Raw genomic sequence first — 26196 nt, 5'->3', positions numbered from 1 at the left:
GAGGAAGGTTGGTATGAGATGGAGGGCTGTGACTGGTGTCATGGGAACGGAATAAGAAGATTGGTATGAGAGAGAGAGAGCGCTTTCACTGGTGTCATGGGCATGGCAGAAGAAGGTTAGTATGAGAGGGAGCGCTGTCACTGGTGTTATGGGCGTGGGAGATGGTCTGTAGGAGAGGGAGTGGTGTCACTGGTGTCATATGCATGGAATAGGAAGGTTAGTATGAGAGTGAGCATTGTCATTGTTTTCATGGGCATGGAAGAAAAACATTGGTTGAGAGGGAGGGCTGTCACTAGTGTCATGGGCATGGAAGAAGAAGGTTAGTTTGAGAGAGAGCGCTGTCACTGGTGTCATGGCATGGAAGAAGAAGGTTGGTATGAGAGGGAGCGCTGTCACTGTTGTCATGGGCATGGGAGAAGAAGGTTGGTATAAGAGAGAGCGCTATCACTGGTGTCATGGGCATGGAAGAAGAAGGTTGGTATGAGAAGGAGCGCTGTCACTGGTGTCATGGGCATGGAAGAAGAAGGTTGGTATGAGAGGGAGCGCTGTCACTGGTGTCATGTGCATGAAAGAAGAAGGTTAGTATGAGAGGAATGGGTGTCACTGGTGTCATGGGCATGGAAGAAGGTAAGTATGAGAGGGAGCACTGTCACTGGTGTCATGGACATGGAAGAAGAAGGTTGGAATGAGAGGTAGCGCTGTCACTGGTGTCATGGGCATGAATGAAGAAGGTAAGTATGAGATGGAGCGCTGTCACTGGTGTCATTGCATGGAAGAAGAAGGTTAGTATGAGAGGGAGCACTGTCAATGGTGTCATGTGCATGGAAGATGAAGGTTAGTATGAGAGGGAGCGCTGTCACTGGTGTCATTGGCATGAAAGAAGAAGGTTGGTATGAGAGGGAGCGCTGTCACTGGTGTCATGAGCATGGAAGAAGAAGGTTAGTATGAGAGGGAGCACTGTCAATGGTGTCATGTGCATGGAAGTAGAAGGTTGGTATGAGAATGAGCGCTGTCACTGGTGTCATTGGCATGGAAGAAAAAGGTTGGTATGAGAGGGAGCTCTGTAACTGGTGCCATGGGCATGAACGAAGAAGGTTGGTATGAGATGGAGTGGTGTCACTGGTGGCATGGGCATGGAAAAATAAGTTTGGTATGGGAGGGAGCGCTGTCACTGGTGTCATGGGCATGAAAGAAGAAGGTTGGTATGAGTGGGAACAATGTCACCAGTGTAATGGGCATGAAAGGAGATGGTTGGTAGGAGAGGGAGCGCTGTCACTTGTGTCATGGCATGGAAGAAGAAGATTAGTATGATAGGGAGTTGTTTCACTGGTGTCATGGAGATGGAAGAAGAAGGTTGGTATGAGATGGATGGCTGTCACTGGTGTCATGGGCACAGAAGAAGGTTGTTATGAGAGAGAGCGCTGTCGTTGGTGTGATGGTCATGGAAGAAGAAGGTTGGTATAAGAGAGAGCACTTTCACTGGTGTCATCGGAATGGAAGAAGAAGGTTTGTATGAGAGGGAGCGCTGTCACTTGTGTCATGGGCATTGACGAAGAAGGTTGGTATGAGATGGAGTGCTGTCACTGGTGTCATGGGAACGGAATAAGAAGATTGGTATGAGAGAAAAAGAGCGCTGTCTCTGGTGTCATGGGCATGGAAGAAGATGGTTAGTATGAGAGCGAGCGCTGTCACTGGTGTTATGGGCGTGGGAGATGGTCTGTAGGAGAGGGAGTGGTGTCACTGGTATCATATGCATGGAAGAAGAAGGTTAGTATGAGAGGGAGCATTGTCACTGTTTTCATGGGCATAAAAGAAAAACGTTGGTTTGAGAGTGAGGGCTGTTACTAGTGTCATGGGCATGGAAAAAGAAGCTTAGTGTGAGAGAGAGCGCTGTCACTGGTGTCATGGCATGGAAGAGGAAGGTTGGTATGAGAGTAAGCGCTGTCACTGGTGTCATGGGCATGGAAGAAGAAGGTTGATATGAGAGGGAGCGCTGTCACTGGTGTCATGAGCATGGAAGAAGAAGGTCGGTATGAGAGGGAGCGCTGTCACTGGTGTCATGTGCATGGAAGAAGAAGGTTAGTATGAGAGGAAGGGGTGTCACTGGTGTCATGGGCATTGAAGAAGATTAGTATGAGAGGGAGCACTGTCACTGGTGTCATGGGCATGGAAGAAGAAGATTGGTATGAGAGGGAGCGCTGTCACTGGTGTCATGGGCATGGAAGAAGAAGGTATTATGAGAGGGAGCACTTTCAATGGTGTCATATGCATGGAAGAAATAGGTTAGTATGAGAGGGAGCGATGTCACTGATGGCATTGGCATTAAAGAAGAAAGTCCGTATGAGAAGGAGCGTTGTTACTGTTATCATGGGCATGGAAGATGAAGGTTGGTATACGAGAGAGCGCTGTCACTGGTGTCATGGGCATGGAAGAAGAAGGTAAGTATGAGAGGGAGTGCTGTCACTGGTGTCATGGGCATGGAAGAAGAAGGTTAGTATGAGAGGGAGCACTTTCAATGGTGTCATGTGCATGGAAAAATTAGGTTAGTATGAGAGGGAGCGCTGTCACTGGTGTCATGGGCATGAAAGAAGAAGGTCCGTATGAGAAGGAGCGTTGTTACTGGTATCATGGGCATGGAAGATGAAGGTTGGTATAAGAGAGAGCGTTGTCACTGGTGTCATGGTCATGAAAGAAGAAGGTTGGTATGAGAGGGAACACTGTCACTGGTGTCATGTTCATGAAAGAAGAAGGTTTGTATGAGAGGGGGTGCTGTCACTGGTGTCATGGGCATGGGGGAAGAAGGAAAGTATGAGAGAGAGTTCTGTCACTGGTGTCATGGGCATGGAAGAAGAAGGTTGGTATGAGAGAGTGTGGTGTCACTGGTTTTATGAGCATGGGAGAAAAAGGTTAGTATCAATGGGAGCGCTGTCAATGGTGTCATGGTCATGGAAGAAGAAGGTTGTTATGAGAGAGAGTGGTGTCACTGGTGTCATGGGCATGGGCATGGAAGAAGATAAGTGTGAGAGAGAGAGTGCTGTCACTGTTGTCATGGGCATAAATGAAGAAGGTTGGTAGAAGATGGAGTGGTGTCACTGGTGTCATGGGCATGGAAGAAGGTTGGTAGGAGAGAGAGCACTGTCAGTGGTGCCATGGGCATGGAAGCAAAAGGTTCGTTTGAGAGAGAGTCCTGCCACTGGTGTAATGGGCATGGAAGAAGGTTGGTATGAGAGAGAGTGCTGTCACTGGTGTCATTGGTATGAAAGAATGTTGGTAGGATAGAGAGAGCGCTGTCAATGGTGTCATGGGCATGGAAGAAGAAGGTTGGTAATAGAGAGAGTGCTGTCACTGTTGTCATGGGCATGGAAGAATGTTGTAGTAGAGAGAGAGCGCTGCCAATGGTGTCATGGGCCTGGAAGAAGAAGGTTTGTATGAGAGAGAGTGCTGTCACTGTTGTCATGGGGATGTAAGAAGAAGGTTGGTATGAGAGGAAGTGGTGTTACTGGTGTCGTGGGCATGGAAGAAGAAGTTTGCACATTTTATTGCCTTCTTCAAATTGGGAGTTTGAAATTTGTTAATTTTTTTTGCCAGTAAAATGATAACGTCTTAGAACGTATTATTACAATTTTTATTAAACCCATGTCAACAAAGTACAGTATGGTATACTGAATTCACCTTGGACATCTGCTTGTGTTTTGTCTGTAGACACACACAATTCTACAACTAAATACGTGTACTCCTAAATTTTTCTATTTACAAAATGTACAAGTATTTGGGATAAGTGTAATAATGACAGACTGTTTTAAATCAACAAAAGACGTAACAGAGGTATGACCCTCTGAAGTTTGGAAGAAAAAATATTATGTGCGCCACTTTGATTTAAACTGGGGCGGAAAGCTAATTAGGTAGATTGCTTTACTAAAATTCTAAGGATCATGGGTGGGATTAACAGCCAGGTCACTTAACTTAGAAGCGCTGAAATGCTGAGGAAAACTGCAAAAAGTTCTATAAAAACAAATGTTTATTTTCATAAGCTACTAACATAATGTTTCTGTTTGTTTCAGTTGTTACACGTGCCATGGGTTAGGTATGGTCACTTGTTCAAAATGTGAAGGTCACTGTAAGCTCAAGTGTTACATCTGCCTCACCATTATTTGGTAGGGGTTTTGTCTTGTATTTTGCTGTAGGTAGTAATTTACACTAAGTCACTGCATCTGGGCAGCTTCAATTTTAATGCTGTTTTTGTTTTCTTTACAATTTCGGTATATTTTGTAGACCAAACGCAGGATTATTCCCATAAAGGTCTTTTATCAGATTGTTTATTTGGACAAATAAAAAAGCGCACTATACCCTTGAGAAGATGATGTCCATGGACAAGCAAACAGTTAATATATATCAGGGGATGAGCAACTCTTTCTATTATAGCTATAGTTCAAAACAAATTAACCAGTCTCTCTGCAAAAAATTGAGGTGTGTTTAATTTGAGTTGCAACGCTATGAGATTAAATTTTATTTACACTTATATGTATCATGCATATCGCTGGGCCAAGTTGAGCGCTCTAAACCCGGTTTAAACCCCCAGTGCCATGCATTGACCATTCCAAGGCGATGACCCCAACTTTATTCTTCTATGTGTGGATGTTGTTTTGTAATGTGCTGTTTCGTACTGTTTTGGCAATTGGTCACTTGCCTTAAATAAAGGACCAACAAATTGTATATAATGAGTATGCAATATTGCTCCAGCAGCTGAGTTTCACTTCTTTATATTGTGTTGCTCTTTATAGGACTAACCATCTTCAAGACCATATTGTTGAGCGTACCATGCTACCCGACCATCTGATTCGTACAGTCAGCGGCCATGTGGCGTTTTCTGAGACACAACCACGGGTAAATGCACACTATTGTTTAATATTTTGTTTAAGGGAAGTGAGGGTGACATAACTTTCTAATGGCATCTCTTCTTGGAAAACTGTATTCATAAACAGGGATTTAAATTATGAATCATTATTTACCTTTTTTCTTTTATTGCTCAATTGATTTCAAACTTTATTTATCTTATATCAGGGTGTAAATAAGGCCCTATGACCATCATGCCAACTTTATTCCTATAGCTTATTTATTTTTATGTTATTATTATTTGTATGTATGTCTTTAGGGATTTATAGTTATAAACTAGTAATATAATTGAAAATAAATTGCAAATATTTCAATACCTATCAAAAATTATGAGCTTGTTTGGGGATTAAACTAGGCTGCTTAAATGTAACTTAGTACCTATTGCTATTTTTAACTTTATGTTTTTTATCTCAGGGAACCTGGAAGTGAAATTATTTGGTTATTTATGCCCTCATGGTTATTTTACAACAACAGTCTGAGAGTTATACATAGTTGTAAAGCATCTTGAGACACATTTTGAAATTGACTGAGAAGTAACTAAACCAGGTACTTTGAAAGTTTGATACAGGTCAACAGTGTTATTTCAGTTAGTTCTATTTAATGCCACTAGTATCATGTTTTTATGTTTTTTGCAAAAAAAATTCATTTTGCATTGTTTGCAATATGTGACTTAGAAGCTTAAAATAATATTTAAAACATAAAGTTATTTCTGCAGTGCTATATGTATTATTAAGGCTGTGGTCCATGTATTATTAAGGCTGTGTTCTATGTATTATTTCTGCAATATGTATCTTTTCTCCCACTGTTGTCCGTTTAAGGTCTGGCCAGTGAATCATTTCCCAGACGATGATATAAACAACGCTTCCAACAGACTGGTGGCCCAACACGCCTCTGCCTTTCCCTCCGAGAGGATACTCATGCAGGTACTCTACAGGTGCAGATGGAACTTTGTAACACGGGGGTGATACACATGCAGGTACTCTACAGTCGCAGATTGAACTTTGTAACGGGGGGTGATACTTATGCAGGTACTCTACAGGTGCAGATGGGACTTTTTAACAGAGGGGGGATGATACTCATGCAGGTATTGTACAGGTGCAAATGGGACTTTGTAACAGGGGCATATTGATGCAGGTACTGTACAGGTGCAGATGGGACTTTGGAACAGGGGGCAAACTCATGCAGGTATTCTACAGGTGCAGATGGGACTTTGTAACAGGGGGATATTCATGCAGGTACTCTACCGGTGCAGTGAGACTTTGTTACAGGGGAGGGGCGATACTCATGAGGGTACTGAACAGGTGCAGATGTGACTTTTTAACAGGGGGCATACTCATGCAGGTACTGTACAGGTGCAGATAGGACTTTGTAACAGGAGCGGGATACCCATGCAGGGAATCTACAGGTGCAGATGGGACTTTGTAAAAGGCAGGGATACTCATGCAAGTACTCTACAGGTGCAGATGGGACTTTTAAACAGGGGGCATACTCATGCAAGTACTCTTCAGGTGCAGATGGGACTTTGTAACCGGGAAGGGGATACTCATGCAGGTACTCTACATGTGCAAATGGGACTTTTTAACAGGGAGGGGTATACTCATGCAGGTACTCTACAGGTGCAGATGGGACTTTGTAACAGGTGGGGATACTCATGTATGAACTGTATAATTGGAATTGGTACTTTGTAACAGAAGGGGGTACTCATGCAGGTACTGTACAGGTGCAGATGGGACTTTGTAACATGGGGGGATACTCATGCAAGTACTCTACATGTGCAGATGGGACTTTGTAACAGGGGGATACTCATGCAGGTACTGTACAGGTGCAGATGGGACTTTGTAAAAGGGGGATACTTATGCAGGTACTCTTCAGATGCAGATGGGACTTTGTAACAGGGGGATACTCATGCAGGTACTCTACCGGTGCAGATGGGACATTGTTACACGGGGTATACTCATTAAGGTACTCTACAGGTGCAGATGGGACTTTGTAACAGGGGGCATACTTATGCAGGTACTGTACAGGTGCAGATGGGACTTTGTAACATGGGGGGATACTCATGCAGGTACTCTACAGGTGCAGATGGGACTTAATAAGAGGGGGGATACTCATGCAGATACTCTTCAGGTGCAGATGGGACTTTGTAACAGGGGAGGTTGATGGTTATGCAGGTACTCCACAGGTGCAGATGGGACTTTGTAACAGGTGTGGGATACTAATGCCGGTACTCTACAGGTGCAGATGGGACTTTGTAACAGGTGACAGATAGTCATTCAGGTACTCTACAGGTGCAGATGGGATTTTGTAACAGGTGGCAGATACTCATTCAGGTACTCTTCAGGTGCAGATTTGATTTTGTAACAGGGGGATACTCATACAGGTACTGTACAGGTGGAGATAGGACTTTGTAACAGTGAGGGAGTACTCATGCAGGTACTCTTTAGGTGCTAATAGGACTTTGTAACAAGGGGATACTCATAAAGGTACTCTACAGGTGCAAATGGGACTTTGTAACAGGGAGGGGTATACTCATGCAGGTACTCTACAGGTGCAGATGGGACTTTGTAACAGGAAGGGGGATACTCATGCAGGGACTCTACAGGTGAAGATGGGACTTTATAACAGGGGGGTCCTAAACTTGGACAGAAATGTTGAAATTGGTTTTGTACATTTGTTTAGTAAATATGTTTAATGAAATGAAAAAACAATAACATGTTAATTTGGTTCCTTTAAAGCTCATGCCCACTGTAAATAATTCAGAGCATTATAAAATGGCGTTGGTGCTAATGAAAGAGAACATTGTTTGTATGAAATGAATTTAATTGTGTTTAAAAGTGCTTTGTTCAAATTGAATAGTAACTTTACTATACTCATGGTGCAAACATAGTGTGCTTACTTAATACTTAACAACTTTATTCCAGGATTATCACATGTTATAACCTGTTTAGAAACTATATTATTTATACAATGTGGGAATTTTTTGCTTAGTTGATTAGATTTCCTTAAATTATTTAAGTAAAGTTTGAAATGTTATATCATTTGTGGACTAATGCTGTTTGGCTGGCCACCATTTCAACACTTGCCAGTTTTACATGTTCACATTTCAGCGCCATCAAGTGAGGATCATCCCTGTGACGCAGGCCTTGTACAAGTGGAAGGGGGCAGACAGCGATTTCTTCGTGTATGGGTTTGAGAAGAAAGTTTACGCCCCAAATTACCCGCAACAGTGCTGCTGCGGCTGCTCTATTCTGTAAACATGCCAAACAGTTTGTTGTTGTTGACTGGCAGTCAGAGTGTGGTGGAATACTAGAAATGTCCTTAGCCATTTTGCCATGTTTGCCAAAAACAGTTTCTGCTCAATAACTTGAGTGTGGATTGATATATTACGCTGAAATATTGTGTGTAGGTTGCTTACCTGCTGATTTAACTAGAGCTTGAATAATTATTTTATTTAAATTCAATGAATATATGTGTCTTGTTCTGAGAAAACTGGGCATAATGCATGCGAGTTAAGTGTCGTCCCACTTGCGGACTGCACAGGCTAATCTGGGACGACACTTTCCGCTTTAACTAGATTTTCGGTATAAAGGGACTTCCTTTAAACGGAAAATACCGTTTAAGCGGAAAGTGTCGTCCCTGATTAGCCTGTGCGGACTGCACAGGCTAATCTGGGACGACACTTTACGCACATGCATTAAGCCCAATTTTCTCAGAACAAGACACATATGTATTAAATATTGAAGATCTGGTTTCATGGCATTGCTTCATGTGTTTCTTGTTGTCTCCAGTATTTTCTGTGCCTTGATTTGTACAACAAATAAATACATTTTTCACAGATCAATGATACAACTTTTATATAGGCATATTTTGTGACTAGTTGGCAAGTTTCTCAAAATTAAAATTCAGGTCAACAATAAGGAGATTTATTCAATTTGGCCTTTATCATTTGATGTGCTTTCTATCATATATAATACAATCATGTTGATAATATCATAAGCATGTACTTTTTAGATAACATCTTAGGCATTTTGATTAGCTACCTTTCTTTTATTTACCAATTACATAATATTATTTTGTTTAAAATGTATGTGTATAGTTAGTTGTATGGTTTGTTATATTGCAAAACACCTTTGTTCTGTTATCAATGGCAATTGTATCTTATGTGTTACGTAATGTGTAAAAAGCAAAAAAATTGTATTGTTATATGTTTATACGATTATAACTTGCAAGTCTTAAAATATATTGTATTTTTATATTTTTTATTTTAAACAGATGAGACTGGGGCGGGGGGGGGGGGGCTGTTTAAATAATGTGCTTTGCTTTATGTTTAACTAAAGTATGAACACAATTATTTTAGTTTCCAGTCATCAAATAAACGTTATAAAAATCCCCAAGTTATTAATTAAGCTTAAAAGATACTTTTTGATATTTAGTGGGGGTTTATTTTGGTATAAGTGTTAAGGTTGTTAGATGTTTTGAATACCAATTGATTGATATCAAATACCTTTACACATTATTTTTAAGTCTAATTATGTGTGCTGGTTATATTGTGCTCTTGATGTGCCAATTTACAAGTCTAGCATTTTTGCTTGTATTTTAAATTTGCATTTTATTTTACACTTTTGTACATTTTACCGATGTAAAATTTTGTTTTAAGTTTCAGGTACTTCATTTTTAAAAGTTATTATATGTTAAGTTTTAAGAAATGTTTTAAATAGTTTTAACTCACCTGAGACTATCCTAGGCCTTAAAAATAGGGAGAAGTGACTTCTCCTTTTTTCTGAAAAAGGGAGAAATTTGGAAAATCAGGGAGAAGTTTGTGCGAACAATATCGACTTTAAGTTTTTCAGAAAAAAAAAAACATGTTCATTTCACAACTTTTATTATTTCTATCATTATACTATGTTCATTTGTAAATTCAATAAATTATTTTTAAAATCTACTTCATCATAACACGTTTAAGTCATTTAACACATTTAAGTAATTTAATATATTTACCTGTAGCACCTTTTCATCACATATTTATCGTCATTATATTATCATCATTACTATGACTGCTTTTGTAACAAAACACAACCTTAATGCATGGAACATCTAGTATATCTCAATTACATCAAACAATAATAAGAGTTCATCTTAATATCAAATATATCATTCACATATATTCTCATGATTCATATAATATCAAATATATCATTCACAAATATTCTCTTTATTCAATAATATCAAATATAACATTCATATACTTATATCTTCATGTTTTGCCATATTTACAAATTCATTAGGTTTAAGTAGACTTCATAATGTACAAATAATCATTCCTGCTACACCCCACCACACTTGTTGTTCTTTTTTAAATAATATTTCTAAGTGCAATTTCTGGTGAGTAGAATGCGAAATATTATAAACCATACCATCCGAAACACTGCATGTGTTTTCGTCATTCTATAAAAATGTTATAATGAATGTCAAAAATAAATTAAAATCGACGAACCATTCCGTATCCAAAACGACTGTCCAAAATAATGTCGAGATACGTCCTATGCACATGAAATAAAATATGCATATCGTTTGACTGCAGAAAATTAAAACCAGTAACCTAGCAAATATGCAATTAATATATAATGTGGTTAACATAGTATATAAAACTATGCTATTGCAGTGCTTTACTTTGTAAATAGATAAAGCTGGCGGACATTTGCAATAATCGTAGAGATGTAAGAATTTAGGGAAGTAGCCTCGCTGGAGCATGAAGTGCTGAGGGTGAGCTTTTGTTATCACCCTATATCTGGCGTCTATAGGTTGAGCTTTTGTTATCACCCTATGTCCGGCGTCCATAGTTATCAGCCGTGCCCCACACATCATCAATGTTTAGCCCTTTACCACATAGAGTCGACATTTTTATGATCCTACGGAATGGGAGGCATTGCGCATTGCACTTTTAAGTCTGTCCATACTTACGTAATTCCAAAGCTTGTGTTTTAAAATCGCTTATAACTATTGGGTGTATCTCGCTCAAACGTTTATAGTTAAATGACCTAATTTGTAGATGATTGTCAAGAAAGAAATTTTGGCTGCAATGTTTTTGCATCATTTCCACTAAAGAATATATATTATCCCAAAATGTTGTGTTTTTAAGGACTGGTTCAATCTCGCCCAAATTCTCAGTTGAATAGTCTTAATGTTAAGTTGATTTAAAATAAAATGGAATAGTGACAGCCGCAATTTTTACCGACTTTTGGCCCTATGTATTTGTGTCTATTGTAGAAGATATAGTAGATTTGTATGTGCTGTCATATACACTGTTCTAGTTAAACTACTATTTCACACTACTGAGTCAAGCTCGCGTCCTTACTAATCTAACTTTCACATTTAAATGACATCAATTTGTTTATGATTGAAAGAGAGGATTGTTGAGTGTAAATACAGTCCAACCTGTCCCAGCGACCACCTTTTAATAGAGACCACCTGACCATCACAACGATTTCACTATATATTGTACCTGCGAATAAAGCCCACCTGCGAACAAAGACCAAGGACCGCTATTTTTCATACCCAAATGTCCATTTTGATACCTAGCAAAGACCACTTCAATCATAACAATCAACGATTTCGCAACTTTCAATAACAAAAAAGGCCACCATGACGCTGTGATAGTCACATGATAAACATCTAACCAGTAGACTCGTCGGTCGTTATGGAGATATTGGCAAGTAAAAGTTTACTGCACTCGAAAGCAGTTGTGTGTTTACTTAACACACATTGTTAATTGGTAGCCGCCTGCTTCTTTTATGCATTTATCAGTTTGTCGAAAGTGTAAGAAGCTGCCTTTGTATTTTAGTGACTTGTGATTAATGTACGAATTGCCGAAAATATCAAACAAAAGTTTGGGGCTTTCATCAACACATTAAGGAAATTTACGGTTACGTTACAATTACAATGCCAATTACAATCATACATTTTGATATTCATTCCTTTCTTAAATTTCTCCGTGATAAGACGTGCAAAGATAATCGATACGGAATTTGTCAGTTGAAGTACATATTCATGTATGTCAATAGTTATTTATACATGATATGATTAATAAAATAAATAATAAAAACATAAGGAAATTGAAATAATAAATATAAAATCAAAACTGTGTTTTCAATCCTGTATGACATTATACATGCAGTAGTATTCAACCATTTAAGCAATAGAGCACATTCATAGATAAGGTACCTGTTAAAATCCTACTAGCATATTTTGCAAAGTTTCAATAGACCCTGCGAATAAAGACCACCTGTGAACAAAGACCACAACGACCAAATCCTTAAGTGGTCTTTATTGACAGGTTAGACTGTAGTTTTGGCCCAATTTCAGCCCATCGTCTTTTTGACCTCTGTGGACTATTGAGTGGATTTGTGAGTGCCATAGCATGTTTTATGAGGGCATCAGCGTCTGTGACACATTTCTAGTTCATCAAATCTTAATGGAACTTGGTCAGTATGTTTATCTGGCAATATCTAGGATGAGTTCGAATCTGGGTCACAAAGCTTCCAGAAACAAGGTCACATGGTCAAATCTTAGAAAATACCTAATGACAATAAATTGCATGCGTTAAAAATGTCACCAGGTTGAATCTTTAAAAATTCTTACTACTCTAGGGTCAACATTAATGCCTCAACCTTGATGAAACTTAATAAAAATGTTTATCTTGACAATATCTAGGCCAAGTTCGAATCTTAGTCTGGTACATTCAAAAACTAGGTCGACTAGTCAAATCTTTAGAACAAACCTTGTAACCACTCTAGAAGCCACATTTATGACTCAGTATTGATGTAACTCTTTCAGAATTTTATCTTGATAATCTAAAGACCATATTTGAATCTGGTGTGGTAAAAACCTGGATCCCAGGTCATGTCTCTAACAATTTGAGTCCGTGAGCACTAAAATGCCATCGATCAACATTATAACATTTAAATATGTGTAATCTGGTATTTACATAACATATAGACTGTACATATTCAAAGTCCCTAGTATGGTTTCTGTTCTACGTTTATTCTGTATTTGTAAATCTAAGAATGGGTTGGTGAATACAGGTTCAGGTGAACTTGTATTGCAAAATGCGTATGAGCAAAGGGTACTATTTAATTGCAATGCATGAAAAAGCTCTATAAAAAATTATGATTGACATTTTGCAGATGTCCTTTTTATGACTTAATATAGTTTGTCAATATTCACCTTGTACTTACCTTTATGCATGAATGATGTTGTATTAAAATATCATCATGATGAATATTCTTGTTATAACACTGGAAGCGATTTGAATTGATTATCTCGTTACTCACTAAGTACTAGTTTACTGCTATGGCCTTGTTAAACTCGTGCAAAATGTCCTCAAATAAAAACTAATGCAAATATAGGAAACAATCAATGTGTATAACTTATGCTTATAATGCAGTACACAAATGCCAGTTAAATGCTTTCTATCTATATTTACTGGTTAACTTGTTTAATTTGATGAAGGTACTGTGGTGGCTTTTTTGTCGTTAAGAAATGAGAGTATGTCAATAGTGGGTTTACTACTTGGAACAAGTACCTCAATACCTGTATACATGTACTTTATTACACTGACTTGTTTGTTTGTTGTAGAATATTATTTTAGTACTGGTATACATGTATTTATAATAGCAGTAGACAATGTTTACATAGTCTATACAGAGTAATCACGTGACAAACAAGATGGCGACGTCCATGCCGGGGCAGGTATTTTTCGCCGTTTATACCCTTTACTACTTTTATTATTTTTTTAAATGCCGCTCTCTTTCCAGCCATATAAGCAAGAAAGTTACTAGCGTTTATTTCATAGTAATATTCGCTCTATACCTCGACTTTACTCGGTGCGAAATTTCTTAGCGGGATGACCTAATTCGGGCTCCACTAAGAAAATTTGCGGGGAGTAAAGTCGAGATATAAAGCGAATTTAAATAAGAAATTTACCCTAATAACCCCCTCTGCTATAGTTCTGCTGACAATTAATTCTTTACCTTCCGTGGTTTAAAATATTTAATCTGCTTTATTTTTTGACTTTCAGGGATAATTTTATGTTTTCCGAATTAGTTGAACATTTTAATTATTTTGTTATAGCTGTTTCCCTGTTTGTAAAAAAACTCTTTCCTTATCCTGATTCACTATCTAATAAAAAAACTAAATATGATTTTAGTTGTTGTTCTAAACAATGAATTAAGTATGATTCTTTATAGGAATTTAACAATGACAGAATAAGACTCATTTGTTTAATATATGCTTTTTAAATTGCTCAATTGAAGCGTTGTTATCCCCACGCTTTTTAAAGGGTCAAAAGTGAGGACATTTTCACTCATTTTACTAACAATATGCGACGCACATGATAATAACTTTTGACCCAGGGGTCAGATCAAAATTCAAAATAGTGCACCGTCGCACATTTGCTCATAGCTACCATGTGTGTAAGTTTCAAGGTTCTAGTGTTAATAGTGTAGGAAGAGATAGTGGCCGATTACGCCCACCCACAATTTTGTTTTAACATAACTTCTTCATTTATTGACCAATTGACTTCAAATTAATACTGAACATCTCTTATGACAACACGGTCTATCTCAACCGTCCATGTCCACATTACCCACCCAAGGGCCATTGATTAAGGTAAAGGCAGCTTGGTTCCCGTCCTCAAATTTATAGAGAGGTCCAATTCCGTTACCAATTTTGTTTTCGTTCCCAAATTTTCTTTCGTATCCAAATTTTTTTTCCTACCCCAATCTCCCCGTAAACCAAATTCATTTTCGTAACCAATTTTTTTTTACCCATTTTTTTTGTACCCAATTTTGTTTTCGCACCCAAATTTTTTTATAGTACCAACATTTTTTTTCGTACCCAATTTTTGTTTAACCAATTTTTTTCGTACCCATTTTTTTCGTACCCAATTTTTTTGTACCCTAATTTTCTCGTACGCGATTTTTCTTTCGGACCCACATTTATTTTCGGGCCGAATTTTTTTTTGTACCAAAATTTTGTTTCGTACCCAATTAATTTCCTACCCAAATTTTTTGTGTAGTACATAAATTTTGTTTCGTACCCAATTTTTTCATACACACATTTTTTGTCGTACCCAAATTTTGTTCGTATCCAAAACCCACACACACACTTGTGGTGATGTAGATACACTTAAATTGATGCTTTTATATCCATCCTCTTTAAAAACATCCGCACATAAGTACTGTCAGTACTTCGATTCTTATTTTTCATCTATTTTCCCCACGCTCCGAATTGGTTATCTACGCCGTCTGTTCGTCCGTCCGTTTGTCCTTGCCATTATCTCCTCCTACACTATTAGCACTAGAACCTTGAAACACATGGTAGCTATGAGCATATGTGCTACAGTGCACTATTTGGAATTTTGATCTGACCCCTGGTTCAAAAGTTTTTGGGTTTGAATGGGGCTGGGTCAGAGATTTTCACTCATGTTTTATGTTATTTTACATTAATTTCTTCATTTCTACACCGATTTACTTAAAATTGATACTGAAGATCTTTTATGACAATACGGTCAATCTTAACTATGCATGGCCCCATAACCAACCCTGGGGCGCCCCGCCCACATAGACCACATCCACCCACAAGTTTGTTTTAACATAACTTGTTAATTTATTCACCAATTGAATTCAAATAAATACTGAACATCGCTTATGACAACACGGTCTATCTCGACCATCCATGTCCACATCACCCACCCCAGGGATCCGCCCACATAGGCTTCAACCACCCAAAATTGCCTTTTACTATAACTTTTTCATTTCTACACCGATTCTAATTCACTTCTAATTGATACTGAACTTCTCATATGACAATACGGTCAATCTCAACTATGCATGGCCCCATTACCAACCCAGGGGCGCCCCGCCCACCCAAAATTTTGTTTTAACATAACTTGTTCATTTATTCACCAGTTTACTCCAAATTATTACAGGACATCTCTTATGACAACACGGTTTATTTCGACCATCCATGTCCACATTTTCCACCCAAGGCCTCACCAGCATAGGCCTTGCCCACCCAAAATTGCCTTTTAATATAACATCTATGCGGCGTGGGGATACGTGTCGGTCTCTGTCGCGCCACTTCTAGTTATGATTTGAAGTGATGCATATGCAATATTTAATAATCATATAATTTGTATATGTTAAGATTTACTTAACTTTTGTACATTTTCAGTTTAGAATATCTATAGCATGATAATTAAAACTTGCTTCACTATATGTGTTACATAGTTGTGTATGTAACATCGTGGTGTATTTTTTAATCTCTAGTTTGATGTTTGTTACCTACTTTGTCTTTTGGAAAAATAACGTTAATACTACTATTTCTTCTTCAATTACGGATAACTCTGAGCATGTCATGCCCAACTAATAATTAATTCAGTCACATAACTTTTATTAAATGATTTATTATAGTATATAGTATATAGAGAAGACTAGGTTAGCGTTGAATAGAGAGGAGTTTATGTTGCGAGGCTTAGAACACCGGGAGCGCGAGCCGAGCAACATAAACTGTTCTCTATTCAACGCTTATCCTAGTATTCTATTTATCCCATTTATTTCTTTTTCAATGTGACATTTAACATAAATAAATCTTATAACCTTAACAATAATTTGAATTCATTCTTAAAAGCGCTTAAAATCTATATCTAACGAATGTAAATAAGTAAGTAAACTTTATTAAGCCAATCAAGGGTCATACAGTATGAGATATTTAATCACAAATATAAAACATAAAGCAAGTTACATAATATAATTATAACATCATCAGGGGTTCTGAAATATTATATGAGTCTACTTGTCCACGGACAAGTTGGACCCACACATTCACTTGTCCGTACCAAAGAAGTACTTGTCCGTACTTTTTAAGTAAAGGAAAACATCATTACTAATTAAGCAAATAATACAAACATACACTTTTGTTAAGTTCATAGTTTTATTTAAACATAGTTAACTAGAAAATACAAGCAAGATGTGCAAACAATAAGAACACGTTTAAGTCACACATGATACCATCTCGGATATTTAATAATCTAAACATGACTAGAAAATTCACTTGAAATAAAATAATCTCCGCTAAATATAAGTATGTAATTATCTGCTTATAAAGGAAACTCCATACAAAGTTTACATTTACACACATCCGTAAAGTTTTCAATCCAAGGAAATTCAATTAGCCAAGACTCAACAAATTCTCGTTTCCGCTTGGCGTCGTATGCTTTATCATATTCATACTTGGCTTTTCTCTTCTTTTCTGAAGCCGAACTGATTTTATTATTGGTCTGATTAGCGTCATGGCTTGACGTTAAAGTGGTTTTATTTATAAAAATCAAATGCAGGTAGGTAAAACATGTTTGCGGCCATTTGCAATTTACGAAAAATGTTATATAATGCGTGATTGGCTGTTGCTGTACACGTGCGCTGGTTTCTCTACTATAAATGTTACCTTATGCGTGATTGGCTTTTGCTATATACGCGTGGACTTGTTTACTACATTAAATAATTATTATCGGAAAATAACCTACCTCCAGTTAAAAAAGTGTGCTAGTTCGTTTTTTATTTTCGGAAAATATTGAAGTTACGTACTCGAAACAAAATTTACCACGGAAATTTTACTTGTCCCCGGACAAGCTAGCTTTCAAAAGCTGCTTGCCTGGAAGGGGAAATTGACGACTCGGACAACTCGGACAGCATATTTCAGAACCCCTGGACATCCATCAATGAAGTATGGTAGAAATAAGGACACTAAAGTTACTTAAGCTTAATTCGTATTGTAAATAAATAGATAAATAAAGTAGTAAGTAAATTTAACTTAATCGTCTATAAAATACAATAAACAAGTCAATGACCTGACAAATTGTTACATAACAGAGCAGTTCGTATAACATAAATCTGGAGTAGATATTAAGAAAACAATTTCAGAAATTCCCTGTCTTCAGATGACATTAACCAAACAAATTTTTACTCTTTATTTAGCAACACAAAGTTTTTATTTCAAATCTCAATTTGTTAAAAAAATGATTCTCTAATTATCTCGAATGTTTTACAACACATAGAAAAATGAACAGCAACAAATACAAAATATTTGATTTGCTGTGAGTTTCTTGTATCTGCCTGTTTCTATGTGCAAATTATGTGCACTTATCCCTTAATTTGGTAAAAAAGGTTCTTGCAACTGTATCTTTTATATATCGAAAGTACTGTGCTCTACAAAACCTTTGATTGAATAATGAGTATGTTCTAAGCTTCCATTGATTGCCTGAGATTTTCAAGCACCAGTTGGTTTTATACATATTCAATATCTTTAATTTAGCAGTATTTATTAAGTTCTTATTAAACAAATCAGCATCCGAAATATCTAAATGTTTAAAACAATGATGTACAGAAGAAACCCAGCTTGCGTTATTATTAATATACAATAGTTTGCTTTCAACAAAAGCAGCAGCGAAAAGTTTGCTAATATTTTCACAAATAAGTATTTGATAAAATTTAACTATGTTACATATTGCATCAATATATAGCAGGTATCGTCCTAATTCACCACACACTGCTCCATTTGTTGCATTTTTGTGCACACCAAGAACGTATTTTAAAAAAAAATCATGCATTTTATCACAGTACATATTTTGTAAATAATTCAATAAAGTATAGTTTGTTTTCCTTACAGTAGAACTAGTGATGTTTGGAGTTCCCCATATCTCACATGCATACAAGATGATAGGTTTGAGGGTATGATCAAAAAGATGAATGATACTGTCAACATTTTGATGTAATTGATTAAAAACCTTACTTATCTTAAAACTTGCTTTCAGTGCTCTTTTGTAAAGATCATTTTGACAGTAGCTAAAAGTTCCAGATGATAAAATAATTCAAAGATATTTATACCTATTCACATGCTTGACTTCAACTTCATTCAAATAGTACTTTTCATTATATAGCTTTCCACTTTTACTAACAGTCATAATATTCGTTTTCTTTAAACTTACGATCAGACCATTATTTTTACAAAACATTGATAGCTTATTCAAAGAATTCTGTAAACATGTTGAAGATGTTGACGATGATAACAAATCAGCATATAGTAAACAACTAAAATTCACACTACTTAGACACACTTGGTCGTCCTCACTATCAAAAATTGATATTTTGAAACTATCACCAATTGTTGTGTGCATCAATTTTGATTGCTACATACTTTTAACTACATCATAAAATGGACCAGATATACCAATATTACATAGTTTATATAAAAGGAGTGAGTGAATAACATTATCAAAAGCCTTGGAAAAGTCAACGAAACATGCATATAGTTTAGCTCCCTTACTAAAAAATTTATTACCGGGTAATTAAAGTTCGTACAACAAACATGTGATCAGATGTTCTTGAGTGAGGCTGAAAACCAATTTGTGCTTCATTTATAATACCATTTTTCTATATATTTTGCAATCTGCTATTAAATATACAATTATAAACTTTTGATAGACATAGCATAACCGATATACCTCTATAATTATTATGGTCATTAGGGTCCCCACCTTTATGAATTGCCTTTATATAACAAGGCAGATAGATATGTACCACTTAAAAGTATACACTTTAAGGTTTTTTATAACATTGAAAACTACTATTTTTTCCAGCTTTTATCATTCCATTACTAATAGAGTCAAGGCCAGTAGATTTTTTATTTTTTAATGAAGAAATAGCTTTGGAAATATCTTTGTAATTGCAAAATCTAACTCGGAAAAAGATCTAAATCTTTCAACATTGTGTAGAATGCTAGTATACTTTGCATCAACATGTTCAAAATCTTTCTTCACACTGAAAAGAGTTGTAAAATGTTGTATCCAGTTATCTGCTGATATCTTATCAGCAGGACCATTTGCTTGGCCTTTTTCCTTCAAATCTTTTATTAATTTCCGATATTCAGAGGGGTTATTTTTCAACATACTATCTAATCTAGTTATGATATCTTTTTATAGGCATTCCTTTTTTGTTTACAGCAACGTTTATACATTTTTCTATATTTAAAGAAAGATCCTTTTAAAATAATGCCACATGGATGTTTGGAGTACAACGAACTTCTACGTAATAATTATGTACGCATTATCCCAAGGTCACTATCAAACCATTTCTTTTTAGGCAGAGATTTTCTGGATTTTCTAAATTGTATCTTTATATTTAATGATTTGTTACAAGCTGTTTATATTATATCACTAAGATTAGTCACCATTTGATCAATATTCTGCAAAGAATCACTTTCACAACTATCTTTTTTTTTCTTTTTAATTTCAATGGAGGATAAAGCTCTTTTAAAAACTGAACAAGATGTGTCTGTCCATTTCCAAGATGATGGCAGATCATAAAGAGTACTTATAGTGCTTGTCAAATTAAACTTTGTATACAATTTTACATTCAATTTAGCGTGGTCACTTAAAAAAGGAATGTGATTCTCAACTTGAAAAAAAAGTATATTATCAAAAATCTCATCACTTATACTACAGTAATCAACAACACTATTCCCGTTATAATGGAAACATGTAGGCTTTCTTTTATAATCCCCAAAAGTTCTGCCATTTAAAATAACTTAATTTGCAGATATTCATAAATCAATGAGATCTTTACCCCTACTATTACAAATATTATCTTGACTATTTCTTTTCAGAATAGACCCAGTACTCCCCTTAAAATATGGGGAAGGCAAATGTGTACAAGTAGCATCTAAAAAATCATCTTCTACACCTGTTCTAGCATTTGTATCACCAAAAAGAATAATATCACCTTAATTACTAAAATGACTAATATCCTTCTTCAAAAAAGATAAAATATCAAGTTATGTCTAATTACATATGAAGAATATTCATGTGCAATATATGTAAAACAGATATAAAGATCACTTTCTAGTGAAAAATATTTTTTACATAAGTTCACCCACTGAATTTCACTACATGTATTTTTAATAATTGAAATACCTGAACTTACTGAAGTATTTAATAAAAAAATGCAACCATGCGTAGTGTTATAGAATGTATTTGTTCTGGTACGCAAAATAGTCCTAAAAAACTTCAAACAAAAACTGTAAAACGAGAAAAAATATCACCATATGCCTCGATTAAATTTTACGCAGCATGCAAATGGTAACACATTACGACCGCGAAAAGAAGATTTTACTTTAATATAATTCATTTTATTTTCGAAAGTAAATGATCAAAATCCAATATGGCGGCGATTGGTCCTGACACAATGATGTCGATGTAAACATACATGTACATGTAGATTTACACATAGAGTCGTTATAAACATAAATTATCAAAAATACTATACTCGCCTAATTTGTTCATGGACGCTGCATATTTTGATGGCGTCTAGAGTTAGCCTTCATATCCTGTAGTTTGTGACCCAAACACAACATAATCCGTAATACTTCTATTAAGCTTGGAAACAATTGTTGCAAACGGGTTATTCTTACTGAATAAACTTTCTTTGATAAAATAACAAAGACAAAGTTTATTCATCAAAAAAACTACCCTTACGTTTACTTACATCCCAAAGCCCAAACAATTCGAATAGACTACTGAACCAAAATACACACACATCAGTATGTTTTACACACACAATTTTACATCCTAATGGCACGCACATTCTGATAATCAATAGACGAGTAAACGCGTGACGTCACGCGCACCTGCAAAGTTGAGACTGCGACCACTGGTTGGCAAAAATAGATGGAATTGATATAAGCGCATATAGAGACTGTGAACATAATCATGCACTATATCAAATATAATTTTATAAATGAATAAAACATTAGCATGCAAGGAAATGCATTTTAGGCACGATTGTATTGTTGTTATTATTTGATTTTTACTAAAAACAAACTCGGGAGTAGAACAGAATCTACGAGCTTGGTATGTGGTTACCACAAATATCTCTCTGCTTAGCACATCATTTTAGATTTTAAAAAATCTCAGAAATGTAAATTCTTTAAGAATAAATTTAATTTAATGAAAGAACACAATTAAGGATGAAAACAAAGAACAAATAGATCTATTTTATGTTCGCAACATATAGTTCTGATTTGAACCTTAATATGATGTAAAAACATACAATGTTACACATTAAATAAATTCTCTCGATAAATGTTATTGTTTTTATTTAATTGATTACACCAATTTTGACTCTTTGTTTCATCATTTTTAACCCGGTTTTTAATTGCATCTTTGTTCGTCACAAACCGATTATCTCGTAATGATCTGATGTTCAGACAGTTACAAAGTAAACATGGTGCCATAAACCCAGGGACCTATACTTGGGGTGCCTCCATAAACTACATGTGGCAGATGATTTTATGGTCATTAAACACAATTTATGATACCTCCATTTCATCTCATGGCATATTGAGCAGTCATTTAAGCCAAATTTTAAAGCCAAAATACGTAACAGTTGATTTAATAAAATATGTTAACATATTTAAAAAATGAAGATATTAGTCCGAAATGGATAAGCAGGATTAAGTTTATAACTATAAATTAAAAAAATTGTGCAACTGTACTGCTACACAATTAATGTATTAAACGATTACCGGCAAATATAACATCGGCAATGACGTGTAGACATTGTACGTTACAGCAGTGCACGAAGCACCATCATGAAAACAAGCAATCAAAAATACTTGCGTAAAATATGGCCTATATAGTGCTGTCCTTGTGAGAAGTACTTTCAACAAAAGTGAAAATTTGTTAGACAAAAATCATTGGAGCATATGTCCATCTACAGTGTTATTTCATGTTAATTTTCATCAAATTCGAATCACAAGTTCCCAAGCTTCTGTAAAGAATCAGAAAAAAGTACAAGACAGCCGGACATAAGGGATATGATAAGACATCAGGTCATTTTGATGGATAAAGTTATGAGGAAAAAACATTTTCTAAAATCGGGAAATTAATTACAAAGCATAAAAAAATAATAATATCAGTAATTAAAAATGTCATATTTAATAGCCAATTTAAAATTTGGTTAAAGCTTTACAAGAAACAAGTCAAATCTTTGGTCAGAGGTTGTGCAAGTTACTTACTTCCAGACGTAGGAAAGGGTATTGTTAGTTTGTTTTAAGATTAATAATTTTTAAAACAATTATTACCGGGTATTAGCAATTAATAATTAATTATAATTAAAGAATAAACTCAACTATGTCAGAAATAAATCTTCACAAAATAAAACTCACTGTCATTTACAAATGAAGCATTTGTGGCAAAGGTTTTGGAGTCAAATTACAAGCTTCATGTTTCTTTAACTATTGCTTTTTAATTACCGACCCTAGTTCTACACCCGCTAACTAACAATACGGAAATGTAATTCACAATGAAAGTTTAAATTATTTATTTATTAAGCATTTTTGGAGCATTTGATATTTAGAGAATATGTTTTATAAAATTGTTCTAATAAATTTTCGCTTATTTCTGAGAAGGTGGATTGAGAAATATGTGATCGGTAGTGGGTGAGAACTATTTGATCGGTAGTCTTCTTCATATGTGAATGGCAACCTGTGCCATCGCTTTAAGTTTCCAAGTCATGTCTTTCCGTTTCACTGGGTACGTGGCGCTCAATTCCCGTGTATAGAAAGGCTCGGAAATCGATTATTAGTCAGTTTGCTGCCTGTAAAGTGCATTGGTTGGTACACGTGCTTCTCTCACCTTGGCCCCTAAGAGTTCTATCTGTGTTCACCGCAGCATGTGAGTTTGGTTCGTGGTCACCATAGTATACCCGACAGGTCGGGTTTTTTCTGAGTTCTATCCCTGTTCACCATAGCATATGAGTTTGGTTGGTGGTCACTATAGTATACCCGACAGGTCGAGTTTCGTCTGGGTACTCAGGCTTCTTCCCTATACACAAGACCACACTAATATTAAAAATATCTTTCAGTAAAAAAAAAAGCCGGAAGTTGCAGCTTTTATTAAAAATTTGTTCTAAGAATTGTGATTTAAAGTGTAAATTAGGTAGGAGTTAAGAGACACATTCCGGGAACTCACAAAATGCAGCCTCAGACGTGGAAGGACCTCATAAACTTGGAAATATACATTTATCAGTCAATTCTCCTGCAAATGAGGTTAGATTTACTACTCGAGTAAATCATCAACTCGGAATAAAGAAGACTGTGATAGTTGGGTGATAAACGAACGTGGGCTGCAAAGAGTCATTATGGTGCTTGCTAAGTTGCAGAGATTCTTTTGAAGCCGAGAAAAACTTCAAAGACAATTCAAAGTGTTCAAGGCGTATTCAAGCTACAGTGTCTTGGTGTGATGAAGACTGATCTACATAGTGGGGGTATCTGGACTGACCACTATCACCAGGAGACCGCTATAGTTGGCATTGAATATGATACACCTGACAGGCAGTTTTGATATGAGTTGATGCTGATGTATTTTCAAATCCTTTCATTCACAATAAATTATTGTCAGGACAAAGACATTTTTTTATGTTTTCATGCAAAAACTTACAATGTCAAATGTAAGCATTAATTTCAAAACAGGTGCATGCTTCATGTGTAAGACACATTAATACTATTAGCATTTCTGGCATTTTTTTAGTTAAGATAATTCCAATCGTTGATGACAAGTATGAGCTAAACACATGCAAGATAGGATTTATATAACAACTATTTATAACAGACAGACAGACAGTTTATTTTGAGTTGTACAATGTACATCGTCAACAACACATAATGAAAACAGTAAAATGTCAATAGTGATACGCACAAAGTTTTACACATATTTACAAATCATTTACTTAGCTAACAAAGTGGCGTGAGCAAAAATATTACATCAAAAACAGAGAAAAAAGAATGCGCTAGTAATATATAACATAATGGTGTCATGTTTTCAAACAACAGCTCAAAATTATTACATGTAAGTATTAATGACAATGGGGACAACTGCAGTAAGAAATATCTTTTGTATCACAATAGTCAAATATCACAATAAATTTTGTTCTAATAAGTTATTTATTGGTATATTGTTGTGATAATCAGCTACTTCTTTGGTTGAGAAATGAGGTATTGCTAATTAAATAAAATAACAGATGCATTTTTCGTCCATTAATAACAAAACAACGAAACGTTTGATTTCAGTATTTACACAAGTCACATAAGCTGTTTTATTACTTCTTGTAAAACGTTCGCGCATTCTACAAGTCATATGCAAACTAAATTATGAAGGTCAAAGATCCACGCCACGATGATGGATGATTATCAAATAAATGTATTTTTCAGTATTTTATTGTTTCAGTATGTGGATCAACTATTACAACAAAGGAGTTCTCTTCAAATAACCCTACAAGGTTTGTTTCACACAAAACAGAAACATTAACAGCAACGATCATGTCAATGAACGACAATACAACGACATAAACTATAATTCGTAGCCATGCTTCCACTTCATCAGGTAAAATAGCATCAGCTTCGTTATAAATAAGATTAACATACAACCTTAATTAATATTAAACGTACACGATGTTAACACTCATTCATCATTTCTTTAAAATTATATTATATATGATTCTATATGCTTTTTATCTTTGAACGTTTATTTAATCAAAGAAAAATGATAGGTAGATCTTGTATTGCATCAACAGAAAAGGTACGGACAATGGTTTTAAAAGGTTATTTATTAAAATGCAGTAGATATGTGCATCGTTGATTTAAACAATATGTGCATAATTGTAGGACGCTGAAGCTCTGACAAACATGTTAAGAACAATGACGTTTTTTAATTGCTAAGGTGCATTACTATCTTAAGTTTTTAAGTTACACTACATGACCGTTTCACATGGCATTACTTTTTTTAAAACAAATACACGAACTATAAATGAATAAAGGTAATGCGCGTCATTACAGTTGCAGACAAATGGTTATTGATTGAACCCTTGCGTTATGATTTTGAATACATTTAAAAAGAACAACAGTGCAACGGACAACAGAAACATTTACAGCAATAATGATATCACACTCCGAAAATACATCGACAGAATCAAGAGGTCGTACTCAAGCTTCACGTTCATCAAGTAAAATAGCAGCATCCGAGTAAGACAAATACGTAAGATAAACATACGTCACCACATATTAAACTAACAGCATTTAAATAGTCATTATTCATATATTTACAATGACATTCTATATGCTTTTTATCTTTGATATGTTTATTTCATATTTTAAATTTTGTATTTGTTAGAGTGAAAGTTTAATTATCGGTCAAAC

At 35.6% G+C, this 26196-nt stretch overlaps 1 protein-coding gene across 9 annotated transcripts in view; it reads left to right on the top strand.

Moving 5' to 3' along the window:
* LOC127842840 (receptor-type tyrosine-protein phosphatase epsilon-like) overlaps positions 1–26196 on the top strand; it is a 569039-nt gene that overhangs the window by 382796 nt on the left and 160047 nt on the right. The gene's annotated exons all lie outside the window — the stretch shown is intronic.

Source organism: Dreissena polymorpha, chromosome 8, assembly GCF_020536995.1.
Source record: "Dreissena polymorpha isolate Duluth1 chromosome 8, UMN_Dpol_1.0, whole genome shotgun sequence".
Taxonomy (NCBI): domain Eukaryota; kingdom Metazoa; phylum Mollusca; class Bivalvia; order Myida; family Dreissenidae; genus Dreissena; species Dreissena polymorpha.
This window is presented reverse-complemented; position numbering and strand designations above follow the sequence as displayed.